Below are 13,840 nucleotides of genomic sequence, written 5' to 3' on the forward strand. Positions count from 1 at the left end.
AGCAGAACACTGGGATGTGGCACATGATGTAGAGGCTCCTTGATGACTTCAGGTGTGAGATGATCCTGTCGGCCAGACTCTGATCACTGATTCTCTTCCTGAAGTATTCCTCCTTCTGTGGCTCATTGAATCCTCGTACCTCTGTCACTCGATGGACACACTCAGAGGGGACGAGATCAGCTGCTGCTGGTCTGGAGGTGATCCAGATGAGAGCAGAGGGAAGCAGATTCCCCACAATGAGGTTCGTCAGCAGCATGTCCACCGATGTCTCTTTGTTTGCATCCCGTAGAATCTCATTTCTTTGAAAATATAAGGGAAAACGACACTCATCCAGACCATCAAAGATGAACATCACTTTATAATCCTCTCTGGATATATCTATTTCTTTAGTTTTAGGCAAAAAGTCATGAATAAGACCTAAAAGACTGAGTGTTTTGTTCTTCTTCAAGTTGATTTCTCTGAAAGGAAGTGGAAATATGAGCTGGATGTCCTGATTCTCTTTCCCTTCAGCCCAGTCCAGGATGAACTTCTGCACAGAGACTGTTTTTCCAATGCCAGCGACTCCCTTTGTCAGCACAGTTCTGATGGCCTTATCTTGTCCAGGTAAAGGTCTAAAGATGTGATTGCATTTGATGGCTGTGTCCTCTGTTGCTGCTCTCCTGGATTGTGTCTCAATCTGTCTCACCTCATGTTCATTACTGATCTCTCCACTCTCACTCTCTGTGATGTAGAGCTCTGTGTAGATCTCATTCAGGAGTGTTGGGTTTCCCTGTGTCGCTGTTCTCTCATAAAGACGCTCAAACTTCTTCCTCAGATTTGATCTAAATGTGTTGAGGACCTCACTGCTGTAAAACAAAAACAGTTATTAGGCACAGTGTCTTATATATTCTGAATTAAATGTTCAGATCATATAATTTAAAGAATTGTTATACCTGAGACCAGGCCTTGTGTCTGCACTCTTGAATTGTTTTTGACAAACCATAGACTCGTCACTCTTCATAGACACACAGCTGGACTCTGGTTCTGGTGTGTTTTTCTGAACTGGACTATAAGAGAGATTAAAGCTAATTCTTTGAATTACTGTATTCAACAAATTAACTATTAATTTATTATTTATCACTTCAAAGAGCACTTTACCAAATTCATACACTGTGAAATGAATGGATAATATGTGATGATATAAAATGTCATGCTACAGGCTAATCATATTTTTATACAAACGTTATACCTGAGACCAGGCCTTGTATCTCCACTGTTAAACTTCAATGGTGCATCCATTGACCAGTCACTCTTCATAGACACACAGCTGAGCTCTGCTTCTGATCTCTTCTGATGAACTGAACTAAAGCAGAACATATTTAATTATTTTTATATTTAATATTTAATTTATGATGAGATTCATTTTAATATACTTAAAAAAAAAAAAAAAAAAAAAAACGACGACCCTCAAGAACATATGTGTTATTCAAGTACCTGCATCCTGGGGAAAAGTCTTCACCTCCAGATGTTTGAGTTTCATCCATGATGGATCTGTACAGTTTGGCCGTTTGTAAAGATACTCTGTATTGTAAAGAGTCAATGTTTAAAATAGCAAAACATCTACATTTACTTAAAAAATCATTTACTTCACTTTTATACCATTCTCATCACTTCATTCTATGGGATCTCAAGCCAAATTCTCACATCAGTGATTACATTTCTGCAGTTTATTAGTTAATAATAGTCACTATTTAATTGGTTTAACAAGATACTGATGGACTGGTTGAAAGGTCCATTGGTGAGTTTGAATAGCTCTGATGACTCAACTGTTCATCTGCCGTCAGACAATTAGAAAATTTGTCTTTTTCTGCTCACACTGATACCAGATAATTATATGGGAATATATAGAAATGAATACAAATTAGGTTATGGACAGTAACCAAGGCATTGTAAGCTTCATTTCTGGATATTTTGACGAGGATACGGGGTCTAAAGGGAATTTTGCACAAGTTCTGGTGAACATTCAAAGTTTTACAAATGCAAAATCTGCCTTTTCTTTGTATGCACATTTAGGATGAAACACACAAACTACTATATATTAAATAAAACTGATATTTTAGAGTCATTTAAATGAAATGTCCCTTAGAAAATTAACTATTTTATAGCGTCATCAACTAAAGGAAGTCCACTATTACAGTCTCAAACAACAGGGTTTTATACTGATTTTTGAAGGATCATGTGACACTGAAGACTGGAGTAATGATGCTGAAATATCAGCTTTTAAAATGGCCATGGAAATACTGTGTCTAATGGAGAAAGAGTTCGTGTTTCGTGTGTGTTTTTAGTTATTTACTTGACATTTTTCATGTCTCTTGCTTTGTGAGGGAACAGAAATAATTAGCTGAAAAACATAACTAAACCACTGAAACCACTGCAGAAAAACATCATCTCAGGAACCAGTTTAACCAGGACCACTTCAAGAAAACAAATGAAACCGGTTTGACAGCTGGATGGTTTCCAGAAACCATATTTATGCCAGTCAGTCATGTTTCAGGGTTACTTTAATTCAGATCAGTTTTTCTGTGCTTCAGAGGTTTTCAGCACATGCTTGATTATGTTGATTGTGTGATTGTGTGCATTCATTATAAACCATTATTATGATATAAAGCCATTCAGCCATAGATTTTCAATCTCATATTTCACAGATATATATTAAAAAGTGAAGAATTATTGTTTGAGAAACACAGACTCAGTAATAAACAGTAAAATGAGAATATCAGTGATTTCACATCATGTGACGGCAGTATCAGGACACACAGCTTTCTGTGATTCACTGACAGACATCTGATCATCGGTTGATCACCACATGAAGAGGTTTCAATAAAATCATCAAAATGACTTTAGCACAGCATTGAAGAAGCACAAACTAACCATTTGTGAAGCAAGAATGACGGAGCTGAATTCAAACAGCGGAAAGTGAATTAGCGATGCAGATTTAACTAGCACTTTTTTAATGAAGATGATGTGGAAAAAGTTAAAAGCCTGCAGTGAGTAACGAATGTGAGGGAAACGCGTCAGCTGTCGGTCATCTCATGATAATATCGCTCTTTAATCATATGGAGACTGATTTTCACACAAATCTGTGTTGTTTCCTGACTAAAGTGAAGATTACGAGAGAGAAGAGTAACTTGTGTTATGCTGTAATTATTTTTTAAGTGCATGACAAAACTACTTTTGTAAATTCATAAAAAATGAACAAAGCAACATAATCACGTTTGCTTGTGAAACGTAAATGTTAGGCCTATGTTTGAATAAGAAAGGTTTGTGAAACAATAGTATATGTAAAGTTTATTTAAACTGTATTTTTTGTTTTCATTTAAAAAGAATTAATGTATTTTTTTCTTGTTTATTTTAATTTTTAAGTTTATTAACCTATTTGAATCTACGTATCTACTTGAGCCAAATTGAACAGTTACTGTCTATCCTGCCAAACACAAGAGTTGAAAAATGATTCTGGAGTTATTCCTTGTGTTCCCCGTAGCTGGCAGATGAACAACTAAAGACAGATGAAACACTCACCTCAAATTATATTCCAGATCTTTCTTTCTCTGATCTGTTGAACAGTGGCTCTGAAATGTCTTTCACTTCAATCAGGAAGAGATTTCATCAGTTAAACTGAAAGATTGATTCTCAGGAAACGGGGCTGAACTTGCTTTACAAGTTTGTGAATGTGTTTTGACAGTCAGAAGTGTTTCAAGTGTCAGTCCAAGATATTTTAGTGTTGTGTCATGTTTGACTGTACAGAGATGGTAAGATACAAAAAAATAAAAAAATGGCCTTACTATTTATTTAATATGTGACAGCATTCTTCATGGTACGTATACATAGTATTTTTTATCATTGTTTACTAGGTTGTGCTTCGCTCTATGGCTTTATGTGATTTTAGTAATGACTGTGGCTCAGTTTGTGTTTTACTTGTTTTAGTTGTATTATAATATCTACAAATAATGTAAATAACACAATTTTATAAAGCAGAGCTGATCAAAGTAAGTGATGAACAAAGTGAATTACAATAAAACACAAGCACAGCACATTTTAAGCCTAGATTTAAAAACCTACAGAACATGAGGAGGAAGACAATAAGACAATATCACAAAACACAAAAGTCAATCATATAAAACATGAATGATGTAACAGAAGGAATGACCATATCAAGACTAAATCATACAGGATTAAACATTATGTGTTTGTTTGAGGGAAAGGAACAGTGATGAGTGTATAATCTGTGACATTAAAGAAAATGCTGAGCATATCATACTAAACTGTAGTAGGTACGAAGAGGACAGAATTAGATTATAAAACCAAATTTAAGTAGAAGAACAGGACTTTTATTTTGTTCTGGTGGTGTGTCTCATAGACTGCGTCGTGTTCTTGTGTCTGTTGTGGATGAGCTGAAGAAAGCTTTATGTTTTAAAACATTAAAAGCGTTTACATGAATTCAAAATTCTGTTTTATAACGTTTGCGAGTTATGTTAAACGCTAAATAATTATGTAAAATGTAGTGCTGTATCTGACGAACGTTATTTTTGTGAGTCAGTGCATCCACAGATGAGTAAAAGAAAAGCTGTGTCTCTTAAGGGCTATTAGATCGTGTTTGGTGTTTAATGGAATTTAAGTTCAATTAGTTTTCTGTTGTTTCTTTAAACATAAGAGGTTTACGTGATGCTGTAAAAAGGAAAGCAGTGTTTTGTTCTGTAAGAGCAGTGAGTCTGATATAATCCTCCTTCAGGAAACACATTCATGTCAAATGGATGTAAAGTTTTGGAAAAATCAGTGGGGTACTATTTATTTTAGTCACGGCTCTAACCATTCTGCTGGTGTTTCAATTCTCTTACACACATTTAAAGGGCAGATATTTGGGGTAAAGTCATCTGACGAAGGGAGATTATTTTATCGCTTAAACAGCATAACAGTAACTTTATTGTTTGTAATATTTATGGCTGTAATTCTCGATCGGATAATAGGTTTTTGTTTTCTCAGATAACCTCTGAACTAAAAGAAACACTTATTAAATACCCTGACTCTTTTGTAATTCTAGGTGGTGATTTTAATGAGTGTGTTGACGGCACTTTGGACCGATTTCCTCCCAGATGTATTGACAAGCTTCATTCGAATAGAAATATTTGAGCATTATGTGCAGAGTTTTCTCTTACTGATACATCAACCCTGATTTACACAAATTTACTTGGTCCAATAGAAATAGATCCTCCCAATCAAGAATTGACCTCTTTTTGATCTCTTCCTTGGCTCTTCAGTTTGTAAAAGATATTTCTCACTCATTTGCTCCTCTGTCAGATCATAAACAAATACGTTTAACATTATCTTGCAAAAATGATCAAATTCCAAGATTACGGGGTTATTGGAAATTTTATAATTCACTCTTAAAAGATACTTCCTTTAATAATAGTGTTAAAAGCTTACTTTCGGGGATATTCTCTAATAAAAAGTCAAATGGGATTTTTTTTTAAATATAAGGCCAGGCAAATTGCTATTAGAAGAATGAGAATAAAGATCTTAAAGCCTTAAAAAATATATAAAAATAAATGAACACTTAAAGAAATAAATATTTTATTGCTAAAAATCACTAACTGAGGAAGAAGAATTGCACTTAAAGGAATTAAATCTTCAAATTAATCAAGCTTATTTGGATTTGGCTAGAGGGGTTTTTATTAGATCTAGAGCCAAATGTCTTGAGGAAGGAGAGACCAATTCCAGCTTTTTTTTTTTTTTTTGTTGCTTTTTTTAAATTAATTACAGAAAAAAAACTCTTTGACAGCTCTGAATATTAATGGTGTCAAATGCACTGATCTCAAATGTATTTCTACTTTTGTTACTGCTTTTTATAATGACCGTTATATTTCTGAATTCAATATGGATAATTGTGAATTTTTTTTTTTTTTGTGAACCAATTAAGAATCACATTCCTGTCATTGATAATGATTTTAAAGATATTTGTGAGGCCTCTTTGACAATTGAAGAAATCAAATCTGCTCTATTTTCTATGAAAAGAAGGAAATACCCCGGTGTTGATGGTTTTTCTGTTGAATTTTTACATTCATTTCTGGGACTAAATACAATCCCCTTTACTTTACATGTATAACGAATGTATTGTTCAGAGAGAAATGTCTTCATCAATGAAAGGGTGAAAACCTGAAAAGATTCTCTCTTAATAGATAATTGGAGACCCATTACACTTCTCACAGCTGATCACAAGATCTTGGCCTTGGTTTATGCAAATAGATTAAAATTTTAATTAGTCATATTATTTCAGAAACACAGTCGGGTTTTGTTAAAGGAAGGCACATTAGTAATGATATAAGACTTATTTTTGATTTATTGGATTATGCTGACTTTGTGAAATCTAAAGCTGTTATACTTTTTTGGACTTTTATAAGGCCTTTGACACCATTGAGCATGAATTTTTTCTGCAATCTCTCAAATTGTTTGGTTTCGGGTCTTCCTTTATCAATATAATTGAAATGTTTTATAAAGGAATAACTAGCTCTGTTAAAGTTAATATGTTCACCTCACAAAGATTTTCTATAAGACGTGGGGTCAGACAGGGTTTGGCCGATTTCCCCTTTTTTATTATTTTTGGTTACTGAATTATTGTCTTAAAGTATTATGTACAATCAGAATTTAAAGGGAATTTCTATTTTTGATAGGGAGATAAACATTTCTCAGCTAGTTGATGACCCCACTCTTTATTTAACGGATAAAAGTCAACTTTGTAAAGCCATTCAGATAATCAAACAATTTCCGTGTGCTTCAGGGTTAAGCCAAATTTGTCCAAATGTGAGATAATATTTAACAATAAAATATGTGGGTATTTATGTGTCAGAATAAAGAAGACTCAAAATATTTTGAATCTCTGGTGTAAAAGAGACCTCTCTCTTTATGGTAGGGTTCTCCTCTCCAAAGCAGAAGGTCTTTCTCGCTTCGTCTATCCTTCACTCTCTTTATATGTCAATGATTGTACTGTCATGATCTGGGCTGTGGGGCTTCCCTCAGCCACCTAGGTCGCTGTTTTCCCTTCCCTGCACTCACTTTCCTAAGTATTCACTCATGTCTTGTCATTAGCACTGATTACACTCACTCCTGCTCACAACTATCTTGTCTATAAGAACTCTCATTTCCCACTACTCCTTCTGGCTGCATTGTCTTCTGTCAACTCTCTGTCTGCTCTACGTTCCTGTATCCTGGCCTTGGTTTTGTTATTTAGTATTTGAGTTTATGTTTATGTTCTGCCGTGTGGCTTTTTGTTTGTTTGTTTGTTGTTTTATTAATTAAAAATACTTCCCTGCATTTGGACCCTGACCTCCTTTGTGAATCGTGACATGTACTGTTAATAAAAAGATAAACTGTTCTTCAATTTTATCTGGAAAAACAGGTCTCATAAACTTAAAAAAGTGGTGATATCTAATTGTAGAAGTGATGGAGGACTTGAAGCTATAAACTTTCATGCGTTAAAAAATAAATTGGCTAAGAAGGTGTTTAATAAATCCAAATTCTGTATGGTTCTTTATTTCTAATTATATCTTTAATAAAATTGGAGGCCTCCACTTTATCTTAAAATGTAATTATATGTAAAATAAACTCCCGATTAAATGAGCAAATGTTCATCAGCAGGTTCTTCTGGCATGGAAGTTACGTTACGATCACAACTTTTCACTGTTAACAATAAATCTCTTTTTCAAATAATTGGTTTAAATAGAGGATTAATTTACATTTTTTTCTTCATTCAACAATTTTGGATATGTCTTGTCATATGAACGTTTCCTGTTCCTTTCAAAGAATCCAACACTGTTCTTCGAGCTATTCTCACCGCATCTGGTTAAAGGCCAGATATACAGGAATTAGTTTTGTTGCTGGGCGGCATTGGCATTTATGACAAGAAATGTAATATTAAACATGTTTGCCAGATATTTCAAAAGTAAGACCGTATGGTTCCTAGAGGAAGATCCCATTGGCCTGCCTTAATTAATAATACAGATTGGAGAAGGACGTGGTTGTTGCCTCACAAATATTTTCTCCCTAATAAGACCAAAGAAGTCCACTTTAAAATACTGCATAAAATATATCCTGTTAACTCAACTGTTTCCAAATATCTTGATATTTCTACAAAAGAATGTTGCATTTGCAGCTTGTGCCTTTTGCAGGAACATTGGGTAGGCATATATTTCTCCATGTCTGCACACAGCTATTTCAATGATATTTCTCTGTCTGCTGTAAATGTTGCAGACCCACAGACATCATGACCTGTCCTCTGAAAGTAGAGGCATTACATGTGATCCCAAGACCATTTCAAAATAAACAAGGGTTTTAGAGTTGAACAAATCCTTGCACTAATCATCTGGCTTCTAATTTGTTCAACAAACGCAGATACTTTGGCATCTTGTGCAATGAACAGTCTATCAAAAAGAGATGGTTCAGATTAAGATTGAGATTTCACCGACCCTTTGGACTTTTTGAACCGGTAATGTTTTCTATCTCCATCTGCAGATGTCTGCTGTGCATGCTGGGCATTTAAAGGGTTCTGTCAGGCACAGATCGTCTTTCTTAAAATTGAAGAATGCAAACTCTCGAAAGACTCTATGGAAGGCATCTCCACAAATACGACTCACTTAAAAAAAAAGAAAAAAAAAAAAAAAAAAAAAAAAAAGGGATTGTTACACCCGGCTCAATGATGTAACATAAAGGGAGACGACACAGGCGAAATAAAGTTAAACGTAACATTTATTATCACAAAATTAAAGTAAACATAATCAAAACATCAGTATCAGTAGGTCTAATCAGTGTGAAAAGCGAATGAATGGATGCAGTAAGTGTTGTCAGTGATAGTGAATGGATGCAAAACAAAACATAATGCTACAAATTGGAGCGCAGCTCTGGCCAACTGCCCGAGGAACAGCGGCCCTGACGAACTCTGGCAAGGTGTTTAAATAGGAGCGATGACAACCATCAGGTGCGCTGAAGTCACGCCCCAATCTCAATCCTAAAAGAAACAAAAACACCTAAACCAAAACAGGGCAGTCCTAACACACCCCCCTTAAAAAAAATCCCACATAAAAAAAAATTACATTGTAACATACATACATATGGATTGGAAGTAGGTCAAGTCACATCAATTGGAGACAAAAAACCATCACGTCACTCCGCCAGAGGGGCACGTGACAAAGTGTCCGCAAAAACATTCTCAATTCCCTTAATATGTTTAATCGTCAAGTTGTAAGGCTGGAGGAAAAGTATCCACCGCATTAATCGTTGACTCGGACTCTGCAATGAGTGAAGAAATGTCAAGGGATTGTGATCCGAAAAAATGACAACTGGGGACCCTCCCCCCACATATACATCAAAATGTTGAAGTGCCCAGATAAGTGCTAGAGTTTCCTTCTCAATAACAGAATAGTTCAACTGATATGAATTAAATTTACGTGAAAAATAGCTAATTGGATGACTAAGACCATCAGAATGAGTCTGGAGTAAAACCGCTCCGGCTCCCACATGACTTGCGTCAACTTGAATCTCGAAAGGAAGGCCACTTAAGGGCGCTGCTAACACAGGAGCAGCTGTCAACAACAATTTAACATTCTCAAAAGCTTTTTGACAATGTAGAGTCCACTCAAATTTAGCAGAGTTCTTTAAAAGATTAGTGAGGGGACAAATGTCTGATGAAAAATTGGGGCAAAACCCACGATAGTAACTGGCCAGACCAATAAACCGCATGAGCTCTTTTTTAGTACAAGGCGTAGGAAAATTCTCGATCGCGCTCACTTTGGCATGCAAAGGGCGCACCATACCCTGACCCACTTCCTTGCCCAAATAAGAAACCGTTGCCCGTGCAAAATCACATTTAGCTAAATTCACGGTCAAATTAGCCTCTGCTAAACGTTTAAATAAATCTCGTACCCGTGTCACGTGTTGATCCCAACTATCGCTGTAAACTATAACATCGTCCAAATAGACCGCGCAACCTTCCAAACCAGAGACTACACGATTCATTAGTCTCTGAAACGTAGCAGGAGCGTTACGTAAACCGAAGCTCAAGACAGAATAAGAATATAGCCCTGAAGAAGTTATAAAAGAAGTGATTTCCTGTGCCCGAGGTGTCAAAGGCACCTGCCAGTACCCTTTAAGTAAATCAAATTTACTGACATATCTTGCCGAGCCCACTTGATCAACGCAATCCTCCATTCTCGGGAGGGGAAAAGCGTCAGGTTTAGTGATTTTGTTAATTTTGCGATAATCCGTACAAAACCTGTCTGTTCCATCCGGTTTTCGAACCAATAAACATGGCGAGGCCCAGCTCGAACAGGACGATTTGGCAATGTTATTCTTCAGCATATACTGAATCTCCGACTCTAACTTAACACGTTTTTCAAAAGGGACGCGATAAAAACGCTGGCGTATAGGTGAAGCATCACCCACATCCACGTCGTGCTCTATTAAATGAGTTTGTGATGGTACGTCCCCAAACAGTGACGAAAACTCATGTATCAACTGTGACAATTCCGCTCGCTGCAAAACAGACAAGTGAGAAAACAAACTCTCCAAATTTTCCAGAGTCTCAGAATTTTTTAATCGAGGTTGCACTACAGCATCGTCTAAAAACGTACCCCCTTCCTGGTCTCCCACAGAAGACTGTCCCAGCGCATCAGTCACAGGACTGACCACCGCAGATGATTTAACACCAACTGCTTGACAATCACGGGAGAAAAAAGGTTTCAGCAAGTTTACATGACAGATTTGGGTTGTTTTCTTTCTATCTGGAGTTGCAATTTCATAATTAAGATCAGACAGTGCACGCACAACAGTAAATGGTCCCACAAATTTTGCGCAGAACGGAGAGTTCACTAAGGACAGCAATGCCAAGACCTGATCCCCAGGACTGAATACACGCTGTTCAGACCGACGATCAAAAAGCTTTTTCATCTTAATTTGCGACTTCTCCAAGTTTTTCCGTGCTGCTTGACCAGCTAAAAACAAACGTCTTTTAAAACCATTCACATAGTCAAGCAGACTTTTTGGTGGCTGTTTACCTTTTAACTGATCGCTGACAACGGCAAGCGGACCACGCACCTTGTGTCCAAAAACTAAGTCGTTAGGACTAAAACCCAAACTAGACTGCGTGACCTCCCTTGCGGCTAACAAAAGCCACGGAAGCCCTTCCTCCCAGTCTCGATTCAATTCGACACAATATGCACGCAAAAGAGACTTAAGTGTTTGGTGAAATCTCTCCAACGCACCTTGACTCTGAGGATGCTGTGCGCTGGAACGGTTATGTTGCACTCCTAACTGCTTTAAAATCTCTGCGAACATTTTTGACGTAAAATTCGTTCCCTGGTCACTTTGAATGACCTTAGGGATGCCAAAGATTGAGATGAATTGAGACAGGGCTTTTACTACGGATTGCGTAGTGATGTTACGCAGCGCGTAAGCCGCTGGATAGCGAGTACTTTGACACATTACAGTCAAGAGAAATTTACTTCCCGATTTAGAGGGAGGTAACGGACCAACACAGTCTATTAACAGATATTCAAAGGGCTGCTCTACTGGAGGAATTGGACACAATGGGGCCGGTTTCAATGGTTGATTAGGTTTTCCGGTCACTTGGCACGTATGACATGTTCTAATAAACCACGAGATATCTTTTTTCAAAAGCGGCCAATAAAAGTGCTGCAAGACTCGTACATAAGTCTTTTTTACACCCAAGTGACCCGCTATATCGCCATGAGCCAATTTAAGTACAACATCTCTGAATTTTTCAGGTACAACAACTTGAACCAGTGACTCACCACCGCCATCCTCATTTGGGGCAAGCCACTTACGCAGAAGCACCCCATCATTGATGAAGTATCCAGTCGCGGCACTCTCTACCTCCGGTGGGAGAACAGCAGCGACCAAACTTTTCAACCCAGGATCATCCCTCTGGGCGTCAACGAATTCTGCACGAGAAATTTTGGACAAGAGAGACAATCCAGGAACAACCGACTTAGCCGGTACGCAAGTATCATACAAGTTAATGGTCTCATCATTCAACATTTTTGTCTTAGACCGCGTCACAACACAAGACACATCTTCGGGCAACTCACGACATTCCTGATCGAAAAAAGACGGGGTGACAATCGGTGAAGGGGCCATTACCGGCCACACACCCCCCCCTTCCAAGTTATTTCCCAAAATGATCTCCACTCCCTCCACCGGCAAAGAAGGGCGCACTCCCATAATAACTTCTCCGTTCACTAACTGGGACTGTAAAAGAAACTTGTGCAAAGGAACAGACAACGTTTGGAGTGCAATTCCTCGGATCAAAACATTCTTACCAACATATGAACTGGATGAAAATGGAAGTATGGAATCCAAAATAAAGGACTCTGACGATCCAGTATCTCTCAAAACTCTTACCGGTACCCTCTCATGTCCCTCTAAAAGAGAAACACACCCTTTAGAAATAAATGGTGCATAACCTGTGTTGCATTTAATTGCGGAACAATTTTCTCTTATCATGGACAGGTCTTCCATACAGCGTGCAGACGGCGCATGCGGCAAGCAAGTAGTCAGAAGTACAGGCGCAGAATTTTTATTCTTACCACGTACCTGTTTACTTTTAAGTACAGGACACTCATTCTTCCAGTGCCCAGCCTCTAGACAATAACGACATGTAGAATCAGATATTACTCTATGAGAAGGTGAACGACGATCAATTTGTTGTGATTGCTTAAAATTAATGTTTCCATTACCCCGATTCCCATAACCAAATCGGTTTTTATGAGTCAGAACGAAATCATCTGCTAATGATGCAGCGTCCACGGCAGTACGAGGTTTATTTTCATTAATATACACAGCAATTTGATCAGGAACGATGTTTTTTAGTTGCTCAATAATCATCATTTCGCGTAACTCACTAAATGATTGTACGTTAGATGTTGTACACCAGCGATCAAAATGATTACTTAACTCTCTTGTGACTTCCACGTGTGTTTGTCTCTCACTTTTTCTCCAAGTACGAAAACGTTGGCGATAAGCTTCTGGAACCAGCTCAAAGGCTTTTAACACCGCAGATTTTACACTATCATATTTTTTCCTTTCCTCTACGGAAAGAGCAGTATACGCCTCTTGAGCTTTTCCCACTAATACAGATTGAAGCATAACTGTACGGTCGGTCTCAGGCCATTCCCGTTCATCTGCTATGCTTTCAAATAATGAGAAAAAGACATCCGGATCTCGCTCATTGAACGCAGGCAACAATTTCAAATTATTAATGAGATTAAACGAACAATCTGCGCGATCAGCAGGTGACCTGCTCTCACTTTGAAGTTTCAAACTCTCAAATTTTAGCTGAAACTCTTGATTTTGTTGCTCTACAGCTAATTTTTGCTCATGTTTCAATTTTTCAAACTCCATCTCACGTTGTTTCATCAAGCCATCTAATTTAAGCTTCTCTATTTCTATTTCACGATCACACATCTCTTTTTCGTGCAACTGTTGCATCCCAATCAGCTCTTTTTGCTGCTCAAACGACAAACCAACAAATGACATAGACTTCTCAGCTGCGGGATTAACCCCAGCTGTTACTCGTTTTGGCGTGATTGGTAAAATCTGAAGTTCACACAATTTAGCTCTAATTATTTCTCTGACCTCATCCTTTCGCAATCGCTTATCAACGCCCCTTAATTCATATCGATCGACAATTTCCCATAGCTGTTTTTTCGAACACAAATTCAATAGCTCATCCGAGGGAGCTTTACAAAATTCCTCAATTGATGTCATTATCAAACCTTCAAAAATAATCAATTACTAT

At 37.4% G+C, this 13,840-nt stretch overlaps 1 pseudogene; it reads right to left on the reverse strand.

Moving 5' to 3' along the window:
- Positions 1 to 83: 83 nt before the first annotated feature.
- LOC141347503 (uncharacterized) lies at positions 84 to 12,930 on the reverse strand (annotated as a pseudogene).
- Positions 12,931 to 13,840: the final 910 nt, after the last annotated feature.

Source organism: Garra rufa, chromosome 12 (genome assembly GCF_049309525.1).
Source record: "Garra rufa chromosome 12, GarRuf1.0, whole genome shotgun sequence".
NCBI lineage: Eukaryota > Metazoa > Chordata > Actinopteri > Cypriniformes > Cyprinidae > Garra > Garra rufa.